Source organism: Pseudonaja textilis, chromosome 3, assembly GCF_049901715.1.
Source record: "Pseudonaja textilis isolate UNSWEBS1 chromosome 3, rPseTex1.2, whole genome shotgun sequence".
NCBI classification, from domain to species: domain Eukaryota; kingdom Metazoa; phylum Chordata; class Lepidosauria; order Squamata; family Elapidae; genus Pseudonaja; species Pseudonaja textilis.
The window spans coordinates 166102365-166122630 of NC_141992.1; the positions used below are offsets into that span (position 1 = coordinate 166102365).

At 37.2% G+C, this 20266-nt stretch overlaps 1 protein-coding gene across 4 annotated transcripts in view; it reads left to right on the top strand.

The window, feature by feature from the left end:
* The first annotated feature begins 5152 nt into the window (after nt 1-5152).
* The window catches only part of SULF1 (sulfatase 1), a 115288-nt gene continuing 100174 nt past the window's right edge, over nt 5153-20266 (top strand). For 2 of the 4 annotated variants that reach the window (XM_087931345.1, XM_087931349.1), the window contains exons 1-2: nt 5336-5456; nt 16638-16691. The gene's annotated coding sequence lies outside the window, so the exon portion shown is untranslated. Of the gene's footprint in view, nt 5457-16637; nt 16697-20266 lie in introns of all 4 variants that reach the window. The other 2 variants (XM_087931346.1, XM_087931348.1) reach the window with 2 other exon arrangements.

The following is a 20266-nucleotide window of genomic DNA, read 5'->3' on the forward strand; positions in this document are numbered from 1 at the left end:
AAGGAATTTGTCTGTGGTACATAAGCTCTCAGTGTACACAGAAGCAACAAGTGACAAATCATGATCATAATCATAAAATACAATCATCATAAATCATAAGATACAACACATAGTGGTAGTCATAGGATACTAATCAATCAACAAAAATCATAATAGGATACTAAATAAAAACAATCAATGCAAATCATAAGATACAAACAACAAAGTTATAGTCATAAGAAACTAAGCATTTAGGTAATAGGAAAGATGAGAAGGACCATAGTAATACAGCCCTACTAGATCATATTACATCCCAGGGGCATAAGACAGTGTTGTGGGAATTAGTTGTTTAACAGAGAGCATGGGGAGGGAACTGTATTTCTAGTTGTTTTGGTGTACAATGCCCCATAGTGTCGTCTTGAGGGAAGAAATTGAAATAAACTATGTCAAGCATGTGTGGGATCTGTAGATAATTTTCATTTCCTCTTTCTAGCTCTTGCAGTATGCAGATGCATCCATCACCATTTTCACTACGACTTGCTTCTGGTCATCCTCTCCTCTTTCCTCTCTCCTTTATCAGCTTTAGAGCCTTTTCTAGAGAGTTGTGCCTACACATAATGTATCTTTTTGATGTTGGATAGGTTGCTTTTGCAGTTCACAGCTTGCTGTCAAAATAGTGAAAGGTTGTCTGAAGATGTAAAGCTTGCCTGTCTGCTTATGTACCAAATTTAATGCCATTCTTATTCTTCAGATTCAATTGAATCACAAGTTTTTATATTACGCTGAACATAGTATTGTGGGGTTTTGTAGCTTGATCATATGCATATGCATAGTGATCAGGGCTGAACCTAGCAAAATATATTTCAGGGTAATTATCCAAAAAAATGCAAGGTCTATGCAGGCCAATCTTATTCAGGTCAATTCAGAGTCCAGGTAAGTGAGCTGAGGTTTATGAGATCCTTAATTAATGAAAAGATTCGAGTAAAAGGAAAGAAAGTAAGGAATTGTTCTAGCTCAAGATGAGAAATGCTTAAAACCACTACTTACAAACACTTGACAGTTACCATGGATATTGGAGCTAATAAGTAAGAATTGAGTGAAAATGTTGCCATATAGAGCACTACATTGTGGAATTCCAGCCACACCATTTGATTATCTATTATTTTCCCTTTTCTACTAATATCCCATTTTGTGACATAACTAGCAACCTGGTATTTTTCATTTCTTTTCAAATTAGGAGATGTGTGCCAGTGGTATGTTTTGCCACAATTAAACATAAGTGAACCTCCTTCCCACTGCAGACTGATGGTTTCTTAAACATCAGAAATGCTTCTATATCAATTTACGAGATGCCCTTTACTACAGAAAAAAACAGTATTTAAAGTACTCCACATCTAATGCAGATAGAGGAGAAGTTAAATTTAATTTGGTGCACAAAAAAATAAAAGGAATATTTTGTTGTGATTGAAACTTTTTGGGGAGGGAATAATTACTATTTCCTTCCCCAGCAGTGATCAAAACTGATCTATTTCATCACATGAATCTAAATTTGACTCATGGCGGGAATGATAAAGCTTCAGACCCTTGAAACATGAAGCCTAATAGATCCTAATTTGCTGCTTTGCTCAAGATTCAAGCAAAATATTTTTTCCAGTCCTGTGAGAATTTGGGTGGAATGACTCAAGCAGAAGTTGAACTCCGAAATAATGAGTGGCTGTTTGTTCTTTGGTGTGATTCTTAATCAAGTGTCACAGTTGCTGCTGAAACAGCCTACAATTTGGGGACAGTTCTAGACTCATGACTACTGGTAGTGGATGAATATGGACAGGTGGATAAACAGTCTTTGTCCAGCTGATGCATTAATTATAGCTTTACCTGAGCATGAGAATCTTGCAATCTTATGGCTGCTTTCTTATGCCTGCTTTCCCACCAGTGTACATTACTGCCATGTGTTGTACATGAGCCTGCCTTTGAAGGCTGTGCAGACATTTCATTTGGTCCAGTATTTGAAAGCTGGCTGCTGACTGGCACACATCCATGCACCAGGCCCTGCATTGGCTCTCTGCGATATTTGCTTCTAGATGTACTTCAAACTGTTGTTTTTAACTGTGAAAGCATTACATCTCTTGGCACTGTGTTTGCAATACTAATGATTTTAACCCATCCAATCAATAAGGTGAGGATAGGATTCCTTCACTTTGAAATAGCTTCTCTCTGGGAATATGAACTTTTTGGGGCAAACCTTTTGTCACATGAACTAATGTTACAGGTTACATTATTCTGCTACTATGTATGTTAGATTTCTTATGCTATTTGGTTTTGTTATACAAATATGTGTAGTTTGTATTGATGGATGTTGCAAACTGCTCAAAATCTGACTGCAGCAGCAATAAAATAATACTAGGATCTGAACCTAGTATAAATATTTACATGCAGAATAGATGTTCTGCCACTGAGTGACAATATTGATTCCCTATCCCAGTTTCTCACCCAACTGAATTTAATTACATTTCTGCAAGTCTTCTTCTGGAAGAAGAATTTTGGCAATACAATATAAATGGTAGTGTTGACAGCATAAATTATAGAATTAAATGGTCTGCCAAGTTAAAAGTCCATATTAAATGTGGGAAAAGGTAGTTATACAACAGTGAGTTTACCAACAATGGAGTTGGTGCTTTAGAATTACCTTGATCTATTACTGAATGTATAATTTACAGTACTTTGTTTCAAATCTGATCAGAGTAAGGTCATTCTGACCTCGTCAGGATTTCATTTTCTCTTCACCATTTATGGTGGGTTGTTTGACTAAAGCAGTTATAATAATCTCTTTCCAAATCTCTAAAAAACATGGAGTTAGCAGATAATATGCAAATATATGTTGCCTCTGACTCAGTTTACTTGTATGGAATGTTATGACCTTTTAACCAATATATTACTTTTGCCTGCATGTGCTGGCTGGATTCTTTACTTGTTCCATTCAATATATCCAATAACTTCAAGTGCAGAACATGAATATATGAACAGACTTCGATATCACAGTCTGCTTAAAAGATCTTTTGAATTAGAATAAATTAACTTCTTTGACCAAAGACCTCATCTATATTTATTGCTGACAGGAAGCTCTTCTGGACATTTTGTGTAAAAATGAATTTGTGATTTATGGTCTTTATAATTAGATAGGATAGATTATAGCAGGAACAGTAACATGATTTAATAGGGGCACAAGTTAAAATATATTTGGAAGTATAAATGCTGTAAATACCGAAATGCATTTCTGTGTATTTTTTCCTTGCTATTTTTCTTTAACTTTTCTTTTCTGGTACTTTAGCAGTAGTATCTTAATTATTTCACTATGCAAATAAAAGCTTTCTTTTTATTCATTCCATGTCTGCATCTTTAATTCACACCCAGATTTTAATACTGTTTTCAGTATTTATAGTATTTTAGATATTCCTTGATGTAGTGTTAATGACAGGATAGAGGTGAATCTGAAGTCTGCAATTTCACGGGTTCTTACATTTGGTACTTAAGAACATGCAAATATCAAACAAACTAGATTATTCAAGAAAATATAAAATAGTTTTAAAACTGCCTCAAGAGTTTTCCAAATGGGCCATATTCCAGTAAGAAAAGAAATAAAGTTTGCCTCAAAAAATGCATTAATTGGTATTTTTTTACACTACTCAACAAAGTTTATCAAGACCTTGCCCCCTACGTTTTTCAAACATATTGTCCAGTTCCTTGTTAATCTGAGTTTAGAAGATTAGGGATTGTGTTTTAGTTTATACAGCATTTGTGAAAGCACTGCTCTTTTAATAGGCTGAAGCAGAGGTCACATAATCACTTCTGGGAAGAAATAAAAGCAAATGAAATATTCATTTTCCCCATTTTCATATCACTAATCTGGCACAAAACATACCTTCTTCAATGTTTTATGAAACAGCATTGGTGAGTCTAAAATATTTTTTCATTGAGACACAATGATTGTACAAATCAACCACATTAGAAAAAATATGCACAAAGCATCTAAAACAGTTAACATGTACAAGTTAGATTTGCATTTTTAATGACAGTTCTCTTTTTAGAATTCCCCAGTTCAAAGAAATTCAACAGTTACCATCATGTAAAATGCAGATTCAACCTAAGTGTTAAGACACCTTGGAATGTAAGAAAAATCCTACAGCCTTTTTTTTTTAAAAAAAAGACCACATCAGGTTACAGCATTAGAAAGCAGGTCAAAAAGATCCTATTGGTTTACATATTTTATAATGTATATTAGGATGATTAGTTCTGCTTTACAAATAAATATCACAATCCCACACAAGAATCCACAACAGTAATTTTCCCTGAACGTTATTTCAATTGTATGCCTTCAAGTAAGAGACAGAGAGATGGCTCCAAAATTACATAGGTAGCTTTTCTTCACAAGGAAGACTAAAATATAGTCACCCCCCATTTCTAGCCTTAACCACAACAGCAAACTGATATATTGTTTGCTTAATTTTAAATAAGTACCGGAATTACGACTGGTTGACACCACCACCCCGTCAGATAAAGCCCCTTGGTGGTACAATGAGTGCACAGAGCAACGGTGTAATTGTAAACTGATCCCCAAAACGAGCCCTACTGACTTCAGGAACGCTTATCCTACGAAAAAGGAATGCCACTGCAGAAATCAGTCCCGATGGGAGCGCATCGCGTTGAATTTACACCTGTATATGGGGCAGGGAGCCAACTTTGATTCTCCCCGCCTTTTCTCTTGGAAGATCAGGATGCATCGCCCGCGTTCATGCAGGGAAAGCGGACTGGGATTTTGTAATAACACTAATATCGCAGGTTGGTGCAAAAGAGCAGCGGGACAAGCTTCTCCTCCAGTTCTTCATTTCCTGCCCCAGAGGGACGTTTTCCCTGACCGCCGGCCTCCCACACACACCCCGGTCATTTTCTCAGTGGACTTTCCGCACTTCCCCACGGCCGCTGAGGACTTCGCGCGCTCTTTCTCTCGTGCAGCGAACACGGCAGATCCTCGGGGAATGCAAAAAGTGGGGAGACGCCACCGCGTCACCGCCGACCGCCCCGGCAGCAGGAGGCGGGTTCCCTTCCCCTCCCCTCTACCTTCCCCCCCCCCCAAAAAAAACCCGCCCACTTTCTTTTTAACAGCCGCCTTTTTCTTGCGGCGACTCTCAGGTTACTTGGCGGAGGGCGCGCTCCGATCGCCGGCCTGTTTTTGTTTCTCTCGCGCTTTCCCTCTGTCCTCCCCCCACCCCACCCCACCCCTCACGCCTGGCCTCCGGAGCCACCCAGCGCCGGCGATTGGGCAGCCGCGTCTTGACACAGCGCCGCGCCAAGAGGGTCGAGGACGTGTTTCAACAGATGGTCGGGGTTAGCGTGTCATCTCGTTCGAGTGGGGATTAGGGGAGCCGAAGGCTGCCGACCCGGAGCTGTGTGGTCTCCCCTTCCCAACTTCATCAGCCAAGGTGCCTTTTTGTTTCCCCTCGCTTAGGAAGGTGGGAGGGGGGAAAAGACCGGGGCGCGAAAGAGGGCGCCTTTCTCCCCCCCTCCCGCACACAGCAGCAGATGCTCTCCAGGTAAAGGGGCGCAGGAGTCGTCGAGCGAGTCCCCCTTTTTCTTCCCTCATCTCCTTCCCGTCTCTCTCCCCCCCTTCCTGTTTGAATGGGACGCGCGCGTGGTCCACTTGTCAAACGCCGCCTCAGTGCCGCCGCTGGGGAGCTAACAGAGGAGGTTGGGCAGCCTGGGGTGCCTGCCTGTCCCCGCAGACCAAACGCGCTCCGCGACGCGATTCGAGCTCAGGCCAGGGAAGGCGTCGATTAAGAAAGCTCTCGCGCCCGCGGGCGGGAGTGGACGACGCGTGTATGTCCCGCGTGCACACGCTTCCCGGTTGATCTCTCTGTGTAATTTTCTGAGCTTTCTGATGCGGGGCCGGGGTGGTGGTGGTGGTGAAAGAGCAGTTCACTTCGCCAGTGGTTTTGCTGGGGTGCGATACGTCTTCCGACTGCACGCAGGCAGTTTTCCAAACCGGGTCATCCCCAGGAGTTATATTTCTCCAGGAAAGGGGCCTTTTTGGAGAGAGGGGAATTTTAAGGCTGTTGAAATTGGCAGTAGAGCAGCGCGCGTTTGTTTGTTCTTTGACTTTGGGGGAGAGTAAGAGTGTTCCCCGTAAGACAGAAAAAAAAAGAGGGCTGGTGGAGGGAATGCCAGAGTCTTGGCAGTTTCCTCGTGGATTTTCCACGCGAAGGGAAGGAGACGCTAAAGACAGCAACCGCCCCGCAGCTGGGAGTAGTTCCCCGCGCAGTTGCGACACAGCGGTGGGATGTAATTCCTATGAAAGTTTATTTGTGAAAGTTTTAGCAGTGGCTGCAAACTAAGTATCATCATAACAGTCATTGAAATCTAGCAGTTATTTGTGGATTCTAAGCAAGCTATCTGAAGTGTTAATTAAACTTGAAAGATTTTTTTAAAATGTGGTGATTAAAGAAGAAGCAGAAACCTAACTGGACATAGATGCCTGGTTACCTGAACTTTCACTAGATGTCTTGTAATGCAATGGTTTCACTTCAGGTGTTCTAATACCTCATTAAACCGGCGGTTGCAGAGGATTCAAGAGGTGAAGAGAACTACTTAAGTAGAATTCTCAGGGATGCTAATTGGACAGGTTAGAATTAGGGTAGGTATTCATGTAGAGAATGTGAAAGCCAGTGTACTATTAATGTGTTGCTAAATAATAATTCCCCCAAAAGATGAATGTATATAATTCCTGCATTTTCTCATGAATACAGAAGAAAGGCTCTCACTTCTCTGTGCTTTTGTAGCTCGAATTTGCTGTGCATGAAATGCTAAAGTTTGTGTACTTTCTGAAAAATTATTGGGGCAGCTAGATTATGGGATACGGGTCTGTTGAATGATTTGTGATTCTGGCATTTGACCAAACATCAAAGAATCCATACAGCTTGAAGGTGAAACTTGATATATCAGCCTCCCCTTACAAATATATTTGTTGGCTTTAATTTTTGATGCATGCCATTGCAAGAAAATATCCTTAAAAAAAAAAACTCCTCTAGAAGTATGTGTCTGTGTTTGTATCAGAAACTGCTAATTAGTTGAGTTAAATGACTAATGACATTTTTTAGTTTTCCACTCAACTCAAAGATGTGATATAAACTTTCCTAGATACTAACACTGACAAGAAGATCATTTGTAAATGTATGGCATCCATGCATCAATGAGAGATATACAGAAACATAGTAAGTTGTTTTCAAACAGCCTAAGTTTGGTGCAGATTTAGAATTTGATAACCACATTGTTAAAATGCGGGCAGGAATGGTAAAATTACCAGCCTGAAGTTTGTGCACGGATGCAGTGTAACTTCTTTCTAGCTGTATTCCAGACAGCTGAAGTTTATAGCCTAACCTTGTGTCATATATTGCAAAGGTAATTCTCTTACTGCATGTGCTTAAGGCGTGGTTTTTTTACAAAAAAATCTATTGAAAAATGGTCTGGCAAAAAACATTCTGTTTAAAAAAGTATTTGGTTGGGTTACAAAAAAACACTAGGCTAAAACATGACTGCCTTGTTGATCCATGTGGCTAGTTATGAGTCACTGACTTTTTTTGTTAATTCACCAGTCATAGTTAACTAAAGGCTAGCATATTGTGCAAACAAAACTTAAGCCAGAACCCACACCTTACAGTTCAGCATGTGGTCACAAGGCTGGCACAATGCATAAAGTTCAAACTTAGAAAAATCCCCCCTGGCATAACAGAATATGCAAATTTAAGCAGTATAAGGAATTTCATCTGATGCTAGATGTGCCAATCATTGCAGTCTTATCATTTTCTTTGCAAATTCCAGAAAACTGAGTGCTGTATTTCTGTTTGATAAGACACAGTAGAAGAAATTGAATGTGAAACCATGTTTTTACATCGCTGACCTGATGGGACTTCTTTAAAAGAGGGGGAGGGAAAATGCCCTCAAGCTAGTCCAGCTCTTTGTCAAGCTGTAATCTAGGGTTCCAGATGGTAAATGTTCAAAAGAATATTTATGGCTACTGCTGCATACCTCTGGTTGACATTTGGTTCCTTCCTGACAGCACTTATGCTGGGCACAAACACATGAAGTTCCCATTAGTAACTTAACAGCTGTAAAACTATTCAAAGACCTTAAAGGATGGTGCAATACTACATTATTTGAAGAATAAGGAAAAAATATTCTCAAATGCTAGGGAGAACCACTTGTGGCTGACAAAGTTGCCAGTATGCAAAAAGACCTTCCAATTTCAATTTCTTTTTTCTCAATTTTGAAGTATGATCCTTTTTAAATGAAAAGTTGAATATATCAGATGAGTCAAAAGCTTTTATGCTGAATGGCTAAACTGTCACATTTGGACAAGAAAAGTGTCAAAACACCGCTAAGCTTATTAAATGGTTTTAGATGAGTTAAGAATATAGGAAATTGCTGGGTTTACATAACTTGCTCAGACAAAATGTAGTTTGTGGCCAAACACGTTGCTTGAACTGTGGTGTGACCCTGACCAATAGTGGTTTGCTTAGTAAACCATGGCATGGTATATTGGAGGCTTAGCACAGACTCAGTATTGGCATGTTTTAGAGAGGTTTTTAGGGAGGATTTTTTTCTACTTCTGTCTGGAAATGACAAACTATTGGCATGACTACTGAGCTGTCCCCCCCCCCCCCAGATTATTAGGAAGCTTTATACTTAATCAAATCATAGCCATCTGGCTATGAAAAGTAAAAGTTCTCCAGACTTTATGAGGTTTGCTTTCCTCCTCAACACTAAATAGAAATAGCTGACACTGGTGCTGTGAAGACAAATTTCTTGGGTTGAGGAATGATGGGATATGAGTAATGGAGTGATCACAGGCACGTCTGGAAAGAGTTGAATTGAACTAAAACAAGCTTTTTTATGCTTTTTATATACTTGCTTAGGATTTATAGTCTAGCACCCTCCGCTTGTGATTAGATTCAGAAATGTAATTTAATTGAACCAGATAGTAGTACCGGTAGTTGCTTTAATCCAGCTCATTTCTCCCCTCTCTCTCCCACCTTAATGTCAGGCAAATGGCAATGCAGTAACTTCCTTGAGGCACAAGGTACTTTGATGTACACTCACTAATTATGTATTAGTTTATTACTTGGCAGGACATTTCTCCTTTTGGCACTTCATTGTCAAGGTAGATGAGTCTGCTCTATTCATCATATGTTGCTTGATATTTTTGTGATTTGAACTTTTTATTAGCTCATGCAGTTCTTGCTGAATAATCTATACTTTTTAAAGCATATTTTTAAAATGTGCTAAACCAATGATGCAGGCATGTCATCTCATCTTGCCAAGTGTCTGAGTTGCCCCAGAGAACTTGAAAAGAAATTATTGGTTCCTTTGAAATAGCAGCATATATTGGGAGAATAATTATATCAAATTATGGTTTTCACTCAGAACAGGAATCAATGAAAAGATACCATGAAATACATTTAAATGAAGTGGCTTAGTGTTTTCAAATATGGAAGGTATTATAAACCAAAGCTCTCAAAGGAAGTTAGTCAGCCATGGGAATAATGGTTTTTGAATCATTTTCAAATACTGTTCTCACTAAATCTTCTATTACAAAGGATTTTAAAGACGTTATTATCAATGTTTTGAAACTTGCAGAGTAACACTCAAATAGTTATCTAGGCAGATCATATTTTGCTTTCTTATGTTATTACTGGGTGGTAAATAGATGTATTGGTTGTTGTCCAGTTATGTGCTTTTGCTAGTGAAACTAGGCAAGTTGATTTCAGCTCCCATCCACTCTCAGAATCTGCAGATGTTCTTTCATCTTTCCAGAATGGATGTTGACAATGTGAAGTGTTAGGCAGATTAAAAATCCATCATGCTCATGCAAGTCTGCTTGTAAGATACTGGATCCTGTTATATTATTACCATATTAAACTGGATTATTTGTTCTGATTTCTCATGGTTTGGAAAATAAAAGGATGACTTCTTGATACCCAACAATTTATCCTTGGATTTACTGTATACTCTGCTGTAAGAGCTAGCTTTGTTCTTTGACTATAGTAGAAGCAACATCATCATCCCTGATGTTTAGTCAAAATGCTATAAGCAGGTTAAAGGAATCCAAGAAGATAGGTTAATGTTGTTATTCAAGGTAGGTCAAAATACCTGCATTTGCTGGCCTTTGCTCATGTGCTGTTTGCTCATAATGTCCCTTGTTTCAATGGAGGAAAATACAACAATAATCTACAGACCAGCTTTTTCCAGATAGATTAGATCAGCCACAGAATTTTCATGCGTTTATATTCTCTCTCTCTCTCTCTCTCTCTCTCTCTCTCTCTCTCTCTCTCTCTCTCTCTCTCTCTCTCTCTCACACACACACACACACACACACACACACACACACACACACAGGTTACTATATGGGGATGGTTGCTAAAAAAAAGGGCTTTGTGGTGGGGTGAGGACATTTCACTAATGTTATACCGTAATAGTTGAAATTGATTAAAAGCTTAAAACTGCATGAATGAGATGTTCCTTGTGAGCATGATTCTTAATAAACTTACTGATGTTAACAGTCGCCTGCATTTTCCACGCCTCCCTTTAATTACAAAATCAGTTCAAAACCTTCACAACCCAGTATTATAAATTGGTTGTGTTGAGAAACTGTTTTTGATTGGTAAAAACATTAATACTTCATATTTCAACAGTAACTTCTTTTACAATACTCTGCCTACTAATAAGAAATCACTGTGCTTTGTAAGTGCTTCCTAACAGTAAAAAAATAGTTCAACAGCTACTTTTTACCATTTACCAAAGAAGATAGTTGAGGTGATGAGCTGCCATCCATTGGAAATATGTTCAAGCAAATGCTGACAGCTTTCAAGGATCTTTAATTTACGTATCTGAAAATAGCAGGGAGGTTGACTTGACATGGTCCTTTCTTATTTTGTGCAAGGAAATATAGAATCTCTTTTCTTTAGTATGTTTCTATGAGATTGAAATTTATTAAAAACTCTCAAGCTAAGAGTTACCAATTAAGGATTGTAAATCACATTTACTGCCTATTTGTCAGACATGAACTACCTGACCCACACTTGCAGAGTTCAAGCTAACTATTTTATTATGTTCTGCTTATAATACAGGAATTTCCCTGACCTGGCAGCCTCTTGAGAACAATTAGATAAGGATTCCAGGAACTTGGGGGAGGGGTGATGTTTATCCAAGCTCTTTTGCAGTTGTGCAGTATCTCCACATTAACTTTGTGATTGATCCTTCTTCCCTACCAGGCTGGGCACTTCCCAATACTCTTCATGCTAGCTTAGTTTAGAAGTCATTTTTCAGAGTGAGATGAGTGGCATATACATTTAATAAATAAATAAAGGATAAAGTTGGGCTATGGTAGGGTCACAACTAATTATACAGTGAGATGCATATTACCTACCTTATCATTGTGCAAATTTACTTGAAAATAAGCCTCATTGGTATCAGGTGACTTGCCCCACAGTTTGATTTAAGGTATAAAAACTCTCCTTGCCTAATATAGAGTAGGCCCTGAAAGCATTTAGTAAAGGTAAGTGAAATATATAGTTCTATTAATTATCACTCTGTTTGGAATGCTGAATTTAGTGTGTAATAAATCACTAGAGATCATTTTGCATTTAGGATGTTGCCTATTTAAGAACTGTCCAAGAAGTACTGCCATATCTTAAAGATACTTTAGGACAGCGATCCCCAAGAAAATTTTGGTGGGCCACAGAGAAATCTCACCCCCAGAGCACCTCCCCAAAGCAATTAATCCAGGCTGCACAGAAACACAAGGCTGTGCCACCCACATGGCCTGCAGGAATCCTCCTCACCCACTCACTCCTTACCCAGCAAACTTGCCTGCCAAATTTCTATTTTTCCTTTTTCCGACCATCAGCTGTTCTGCTATGCCAGGATATTTAGATTAGCTAGGAAGTAGGAAATGGTTGCATTTCTTGCTTTCTAGCTAGTCTTTAGATCTTTGGTTCTGCGTTTAAGCACAGCTGAAACTCCCTGAAGGACTGACTCATGGCAAGCAAATTTTATGTGGCAGGTAGCCGATGGCAGATAGATAGATCTCTGAATGAATCTGTGATTCTGCGAGCAACTCAATCTGCCTCCCGGCTTTGCTTGATTTTGGGTAAAAGTTGCTCTTTTTTTATAAAAAATTCAATATTTATATAAATATTTATAATATTTACATACTAGCCATTCCCAGCCAGTCACATGACCACCAAGCCACACCCACAAATTAGGCCACACCCACAGAACCGGTTAGTGGTCCCTGGGATTTAAAATTATGAGTTTGGTGGTCCCTGAGGTCCAAAAGGTTGGCGACCCCTGCTTTAGGATACAGTTCTTATAAACTCAGTTATACTGGTCAATAGTTTTGGATTACTGGAATTCTAGTCCATTGCACCTAATTAACATCAGGTTGCCTAAACTTGCTGTAAATGTTCATCTAGCTCAGGGGTGTCAAACTCATGGCCTGCAGACTGGATAAGTTATTGCTGACTCCGTCCCCGCCCATTTAGCAAAGGGGAAAAAAGTTCTGATATGTCACATGACAAAGCTGTGATGATACAAGTTTGATACCCCTGATCTAGCAAGATACAGCTCATCTCAGAAATAGTACTATTGCAGTTTTTGTCAAGTAAACCTCATCTCATACATTTATAATATCATTAGAAGTTCATCTCATTATTGTAATATAACATTTCCATATACAGTTTTAGAATAATTTAATTGTAGCATCTGGGTGGTTTAATATACTACCAAATAATGTATAATGCAATGCCAAATTTTCTGGAGAGTCTGTATGCAATATATTGGTGGATTAATGTGTTGATTATAATTTTACAATTTTTTAAAATAACTAATTTTTATAATTTCTGGAGGAACAACATGCTTCCAAGCTTACTAAAATTTATTGACTTTCTGATGAAGAAAGCCAGTTAAGCTTTCTACATCTTTGATAAAGAACATTATTTCCACTTTCAGAACAGGACAAAAAAGAATACTACTATTGTCAAACCTGAAATTGACATAAGTATAGCCATTTTAGTTAGTCTTAGTATATATTCTTTTTACTTTCTCTATGGCAGTCATGGGGGGAAGGATTTTGGGCTTGCCACATTCCTAAGCGGGGAGGAGTGGAGATAAAGAGAGTGTTTTCTATTGGAGAATGTGACTTTGGGGGTTATTTTTAACTTGTAATATTGTGGGGTAATTTTGGGTTGTGTCAGATCCGGAATTACCATGGACTTTGCCAATTTGATGCTTTGCTAAATAAAATAAATCTTTTTTGAAGATGGACTTTGTTCTTTTCTTTTTAAATGGATTTCATCACTTGGAAACCTGACAACTATAGTATGCTTGTATATTATTTGTATACTATCTGGCTACACATTGTGGATAAAGTACCTTAAAACACTTTGCTGCTCAAAAATATTAGATACTCATGAAATAATCACTCAAAAAAATGGGATGTCAAGATTGGTTCCAAATTTTGGAGTCACTAAGATAAATTTATATAGCAGAATTATTTATTTTCTGTTTGCCCAGTTTGCATGATTTCGTATAAGGCAAGACAGGTGAATACTGATGTTCCTCTTTCTACTACATATAATGACCCCATAATTGGAGTGCACAGGTGAAAGAAAAATAGATTGAAAATCAGGATGGTAAGTCTGATGTGGGACTTCCTTTGAGGTATGAACCCTGTCAGACAGCACAGATCTATAGTATGTATCCTGTAGGAATGAATCTGTTACAAAATGCTTATGAGTTGTACTTATTAATATCCTCTCTAAATCTCTAATGGAGTAGTTGCTCATCTTCTCTTGCTTCTGAATCACTGAGAAGGATGTCCTACCCATAGCAAATTTCTGGCATTAATTACTGCATGTCCTATTACATTATTATTCTTATGTATTATGAATAATTATGCATTATTCCTAAAGAAGAAAGTCTACAGATGCATCTAATATCTTAAGCAATAACCACAAAAATAGGTATTTCACATTAACAAATACTTTTTTTTTATCCTAAAGGGATGTGTTTTAAAGAAACAAACCAGCAAATTATTAGCCACTTCTTTTCTTCAGTTAACATCCCAGTTAATAATCAGGGATTACAGGGTCATATAAAGGGGAGTAATATTGAATTGAAATTGAATTGAATTCTTTATTGGCCAAATGTAATTGGACACACAAGGAATTTATCTTCATTGCATAAGCTCTCAGTGTACATATTGTCCCAAATATAAACTTGAGCAAAGAAAAACAAAGTTTGGATTCTTCTTCAAATCTTTTTTTTACAATTCAATCTGTTTTTTTTATAATAACAGAATTGAATTCAACACATTTTAATACAGAAAGGTCCATGTTTTCTTGAAATTGTCATACCTTTTCAGTTGCCCCGGGGTATTGAAGATTACTCAGACCCAAATTCATTATAAATGTAAATTCTCCATTCCAATTATTATGGAAAGCAATTGCCAAGGTGTAATTGTACAGCTCTGCATTCATTAATTAGTCTATGTGAACATTTGAAAAAGTGCTTTGCTTCTGTTAAAACATTGATGAAGCAGCTCTTTAAAGAGGTGTCCAGCATGGGAAAAACATTTTGGTTAAAATGAATTGGCTGGCTAAAACAGGTATTGAGATGAAAGTCTGTTTTTTGTGACATGGATTTGAGGTGGCTTACAAATTAAGACCCACTTTCCTCAGCTGTAGTAAAGAAGGACAAAGTAGACATACAGCAAAGAACAAAAATGCAAAAGATCCACCTTGAAAAATGTGGCAATGAACAGGACCAGGACAGATGGAGGGTATTTATTCTTTTCTCTTGCTTTTCAGAAGAAAACACCTCTTCTACAGTTATTTGTTTTGTAACGAAATCTCTCCCAATTTATATTTCAAATTATGTTATACCTGCAGTATGATCAAACCACATAATCTCTTATATGCCTGGTTGGTTTCTTACATAAATAGATGGTCATCTTTGCCATCCTTAAAACTTGAAAAGGCAGTACTTATTAGTTGATTTTTAAGTCACCTTTCAACAAATATCCCACACTCAACATTTTTTGTTCTTATGTCCCTTGCTAAGTTACTATTATTATTAATAGTAAAGTATTAAAGTTGTGTTAACACAACTTTGAAATAATAATTCATTGAAATATATTAAGCAAATAATCAATCTAGAAAACTGATGCAGAATTTCCTTCTTTCCCACAAATAGTCTCTGCAATTGAAATGAGTCCATGAATAAGGTAGACTTAATTAAAAGAATACTGAATTAATAATAGGAACAATTTCTTTTTTGAGAAGAGACAAACTGGTATTGCAATGCTGAAATGTCTAAATGTTGTACGTTGTAATGCTAATTTTTAATGTATAGATACATGATTATCTGGAGTATATACTCAATCCTAGTAGAAGAAAGGATACACATTCCTTTAACTTTAAAGGATCTGCTTTTTCACTGAGTAGTTTAATGCCTGACAGGACCTATGGACAGTGGCGGATTAAGGCTCACTGGTGCCCTAAGCATTGACAAATCTTGGTGCCCCCCTACATTGTACATACTGTACAAATGAAGCCATATTCTCAACTTTGTGGTGCCCCCGTAGTTTGCTTAATGGTTAATACACCACTGCTTATAGACAATTTGGAGTTGGTTATATGCAGAGAATGCCTAGCTTTTTCTCTTTGGTTCTTGTAAAGGCCAAATCAACCATGAAAGTCCTGAATCATTATTTAGGTACAGGAGTTAGTCCGTAGAGGACCTGGCTTGGTTTAGGAGTTTTGATGCGTGCCTGCTGGCCCTTTTTCATAAAGGTTTAACTGCTATCCTATTCACATGTAGATTGGACTACTGCAATGTGCTGTTCTATAAGAGTTTCCAGAAATTCCAGCCTCTGTACTGCAGTGGCTACAGTGGTTTTGTATTCATTTCTTACAGCATATTATACTAATACATTTCATTTGTATTGGCACAAAAACAAAATTGGTTATTATGTGTCAAACTCAAAATGTCCAGATTGTCTGGAAGGTTGCCTTTTCCAATGTTAATCTTTCTATGCAGGATAGTCAATATTTGACATTTTGCTATTTATTTCAAGATGTTTAGAGATGCTGAGGTGATATTAGAGTAGTGCGTTTGAGATTAGTATTAAGATAATGAAATTTGTTACCATATTTAAATTTTGGAAAAGTTGCAGAGACTGATTTATTCTACTGTATTTTATGTTGAAAATTTTTTGCTCTGTAAATGAATTTTAAATTTGTTGTTTTGTGTCTCTTAACACAATTACTTATGGGCTATGAATTCTGTTGGGAATAGCTGCATAGACTATTTTGAACATAACCTGTTACTGTGCTACTCCAATTGCCAATTAGTTTTTTTCATATGGGTGGATTTCTGGCCAACATATGCTCTATATATATGTATATAGTATGCATATGCAGTTCTACCATTTTATCATATTTTTAGTCACTTGAAATAGAAGGATTTCAACCCGCTCCCCTCTAATATCCTGTAATGAAAAAAATAATTATTAAAACTCTTATTTACGGACAATTTTCTTCTTCCAACAGTTGAATTACACACTGGAGAGTGCAGGTTGATGTTTTGTTTCTTTCAAACTACAGGTGAGGTATGCAAACAATTTTCTTACGGAATATTGGGAAGTACCTTTCATTTGATGTTAAGAAATTCTGGCAACTTATGAAATTACAGTACCAACTTTGCGTATTGCTATATTTATTCACAGTAGTGGGTGGAGAAAAATCATATGGTTAGAGGATGGACACAAGCTTGCAATGGTCATTGAAGATATGAGAAAACATCTGGAAGGCACTAACTTGGAAAAGGCTGTCTTAAGGCATCCTCTTCTTGGGTGGCCAAAGTTGGTGCTTTCTTAATTTTATTTTAAGAAATTGATTTATTCTGGTTAGGCCAAACTTTCCATGCACTTTGTAATCGTAGGATGCTGTGGAATACTGTATGACCTGACTAGGATGCACAATTAGTTTTTCCTCTTCAAGTGAAAAGCTTCCAGTTAAACAATGCTATAAAAAAAAGCTAAAGTTAGTTGGGGAAATATTGGTGTAGCCACTCCTTCAATATTAAATAATAAGTGGTTATTAATACATTGGTTTAAGGCTATTCTCTCATTGAATGAATTAGTTTCTTACTATTTAGACCTCAAATATATTGCAAATGTTCCACTATTATTATGTTAACATAAAAATGGCAGTTTTAATTAATCTAAGTGAATCCATACTGAGGAAAGTTGGTTTAATGCATGCTTTCAATTTCAGAAGAAACTTTCAGATCTTATGGAAACACACAAGAATACCTGCCATAGCATTTATTTGTTTTTCTGTCAGCATGCAACTGAAAGCCAAGTTGTCATATTCTGATAGAACTGCACACATTATGGAAGAGGAACTTTTATGAAATTAATATGGCTGCCAGTCCCTTATATTTATTTATTTTTTAACAATAAAATTACAAGTTAAACTTTTGAGCCAACTGGACTACAAATTTTGCATTAGTTCAAAGTATTTTACCTCCAGTATCATATTGTATTTTAAGAGCTGGACCTCGGTAAATTGCCTGCAGTAAATCCCAATCTAAGGGTGGGGAAAGGGCCTGCCAGAAACTATAAAGCTGCTGTCAGTTACTATCAACAGTGCAAGGTTAGATTAATTAATGATTTTCGTGAAAAGAATATCCTTCATTTCTCCATATAACAGCAGCCATGCTTGATGGAGTCAGAAACACTTGCGGAGTAATTGGGGACTGAGACTGATAGAATACCAGTAGTTCTCAATATACAATCACAATTAAGCCCAAAATTTTTGTTCCTAAGTTAGATAATTAAGTGAGTTTTGCCCCATTTCCTGACCTTTCTTGCCACAGTTGTTAAGTGAATCACTGCAGTTGTTAAGGTGCAACATGGCTGTTAAATGAATCTGGCTTCCCCATTGATTTTGTTTGTTGGAAGGTAGCAAAGGTAAACACATGGCTCAAGGACTCTGTAACTGTTGTAAATATGAACCAGTTGCCAAACATCTGGATTTTGATCATGTGACTATGGGGATGCTGCAACGGTTATAAGACTGAAAAATTGCCATTAGTCACTTTTTTCAGTGCAATTGTAACTTTGAATGATCACTAAATGAATGGTTGTATGTCGAGAACTATCTGTAATAAGCCTAATAAATTCATAGGAAAAGTGAAGATTTGTAGCTGGGTCTGAGAACTTTCTGTACTGCAGGTCCAACACTTTAGTATACTTTGGTTCAAATGGAATAGCTTGGCTTTCTATAATTTTCATGTCCATGAAAGACTTATTTATTTTTGATTTATCCTTATATGTTTTATAGTGCTGACTTTTTTAGTATTTAAAACGTTTTGTTGAAAATGCCAATGGAAAATATCAAGCAAATAATTTGTAACTGTGTCTTAAGTTTATAAATGTGTTTCCCTGAAAATAAAACCTATCTCAAAAGTAACCCCTAGCTTGATTTTTACATGTGCAGTCAATATAAACCTTACCCCCGCAGTAAGCCCTAGTTAAGACTTCAGGAAAGGTCTCTGCAGCCAATTACAGAACTCTGGATTGGAGCAGAGAAAGGAGCAGAGAGCTGGCAGAGCTCTACTAGAAGGCTATCTGTACTAGTGATATTCTTAGTTGAAGCACTAAATTGTGGGGTTTTTTAATACTTTAGGCAAACATTTTAAAAAAATCTCTCAGAAATAACAGCATCTTGGCCCTCTTGGCAATGGCTGGGAATTGATCAGATGCGATTGCTTCCCATTTTACTGACCATCTATGACTATGCCTTGCTGGTGGATGTAGAAAATATTTTTCGTAGCAGCTGATTTGGTGAGTTGTTTTATACAAACATAGTTTGTACCTCATCTACAATCAAGTAATTATTCATATAGAAAGTGTTTATTAATTGAGACCACACTTTATGTATCAATTTATTCAATACACAGAAAAGTATTACCATTACCAATTGCTTCATAGAGAAAATAACTTCAGGCACTTGTGAATGGGAAGTAGGTTTATTTTTAAAAGTCTCTATAACTTGATAGAACTTTGGTCTTTTTTTTTAAACCTTGTCTAGCTAGAGTCTAGCCAATATATTCTAATATATGAATGCCATGTTCTTCTGGAAGTTCCTGTACTATGAGGCACTGTGAATAATTAAGCAAATTTGTAACATATGAAACTGAACAAAGTCATTATGTGCTACACAGAATTTAGAGTGGCCGTACTAAAAATGTTTTTGGAATTTTGAAACACAAGTGTATTGGACAGCCATCTTAAACTCTTGTGGTAAACTGAATTTATTATTGAATGATATCATTTAATTTTTGATAAATAGAATTTGAAATTTCTCAGCATTAATAATGTGAGAATATTTAATCCTTTACTGAGCTATATACTTTCCCCCCAAAGTATTAGCTCAGGTGTGTCAAACTCTTATTTCATTGAGGGCCACATCAGGGTTGCGTTTGACCTTAGGGGCCAGGAGGGCATGGCCAGGGTGGGCATAGCCAGCTCGACATCACTCATGTCAGGAGCATCTGTGGTGGCCAAAGGGCTCTGTCAGTGAAAACGGAGCTTGGGAGGCTGCAGTGGCCTCTGCAACCCTCGGACAGCAAAAATGGAGCTCAGGAGGACCTCGTGTGGCCCTCCATTTTGTGTGTGATGAAGCTTCATTCCTAGGTAATTAAAACTGTGCTTAGCACTTCTGAAAAATTGGGTCCGTAAATTTTTCAAGACTGCATACTCTGATTTCTTACCACAAATATATATTTTCCAATATTAGTCTGTGTCATATTTTTAGTTTTGTATGGAATTTTTAATTTTACTTTTGATACAGAATGTTTAGCATCCAAATAGCTTCTGTAGCTGCTAAAACATCTGGGCCATATTGTTTTGGTAGCATATGTTTTAATTGTATGTAGTGTCAAGCAATGGTTCAAAGAGATTATATTTAAACTATAATGTCTCAAGATTCTTAAAATAGCTCGTACTAAATAATTAATTCAAGGTGTTAATCCTTTGCTTAGTCCAAGATTTCCAAATAAAACATTTTCACTTCCTCTGTCTTCAAGTTAGGATTATTCCATGATGTTGTTATCTTATGTGAATGTGGGTCAAAGATTAACTACATCCCAATTAATAAATAAATTTTTAGTA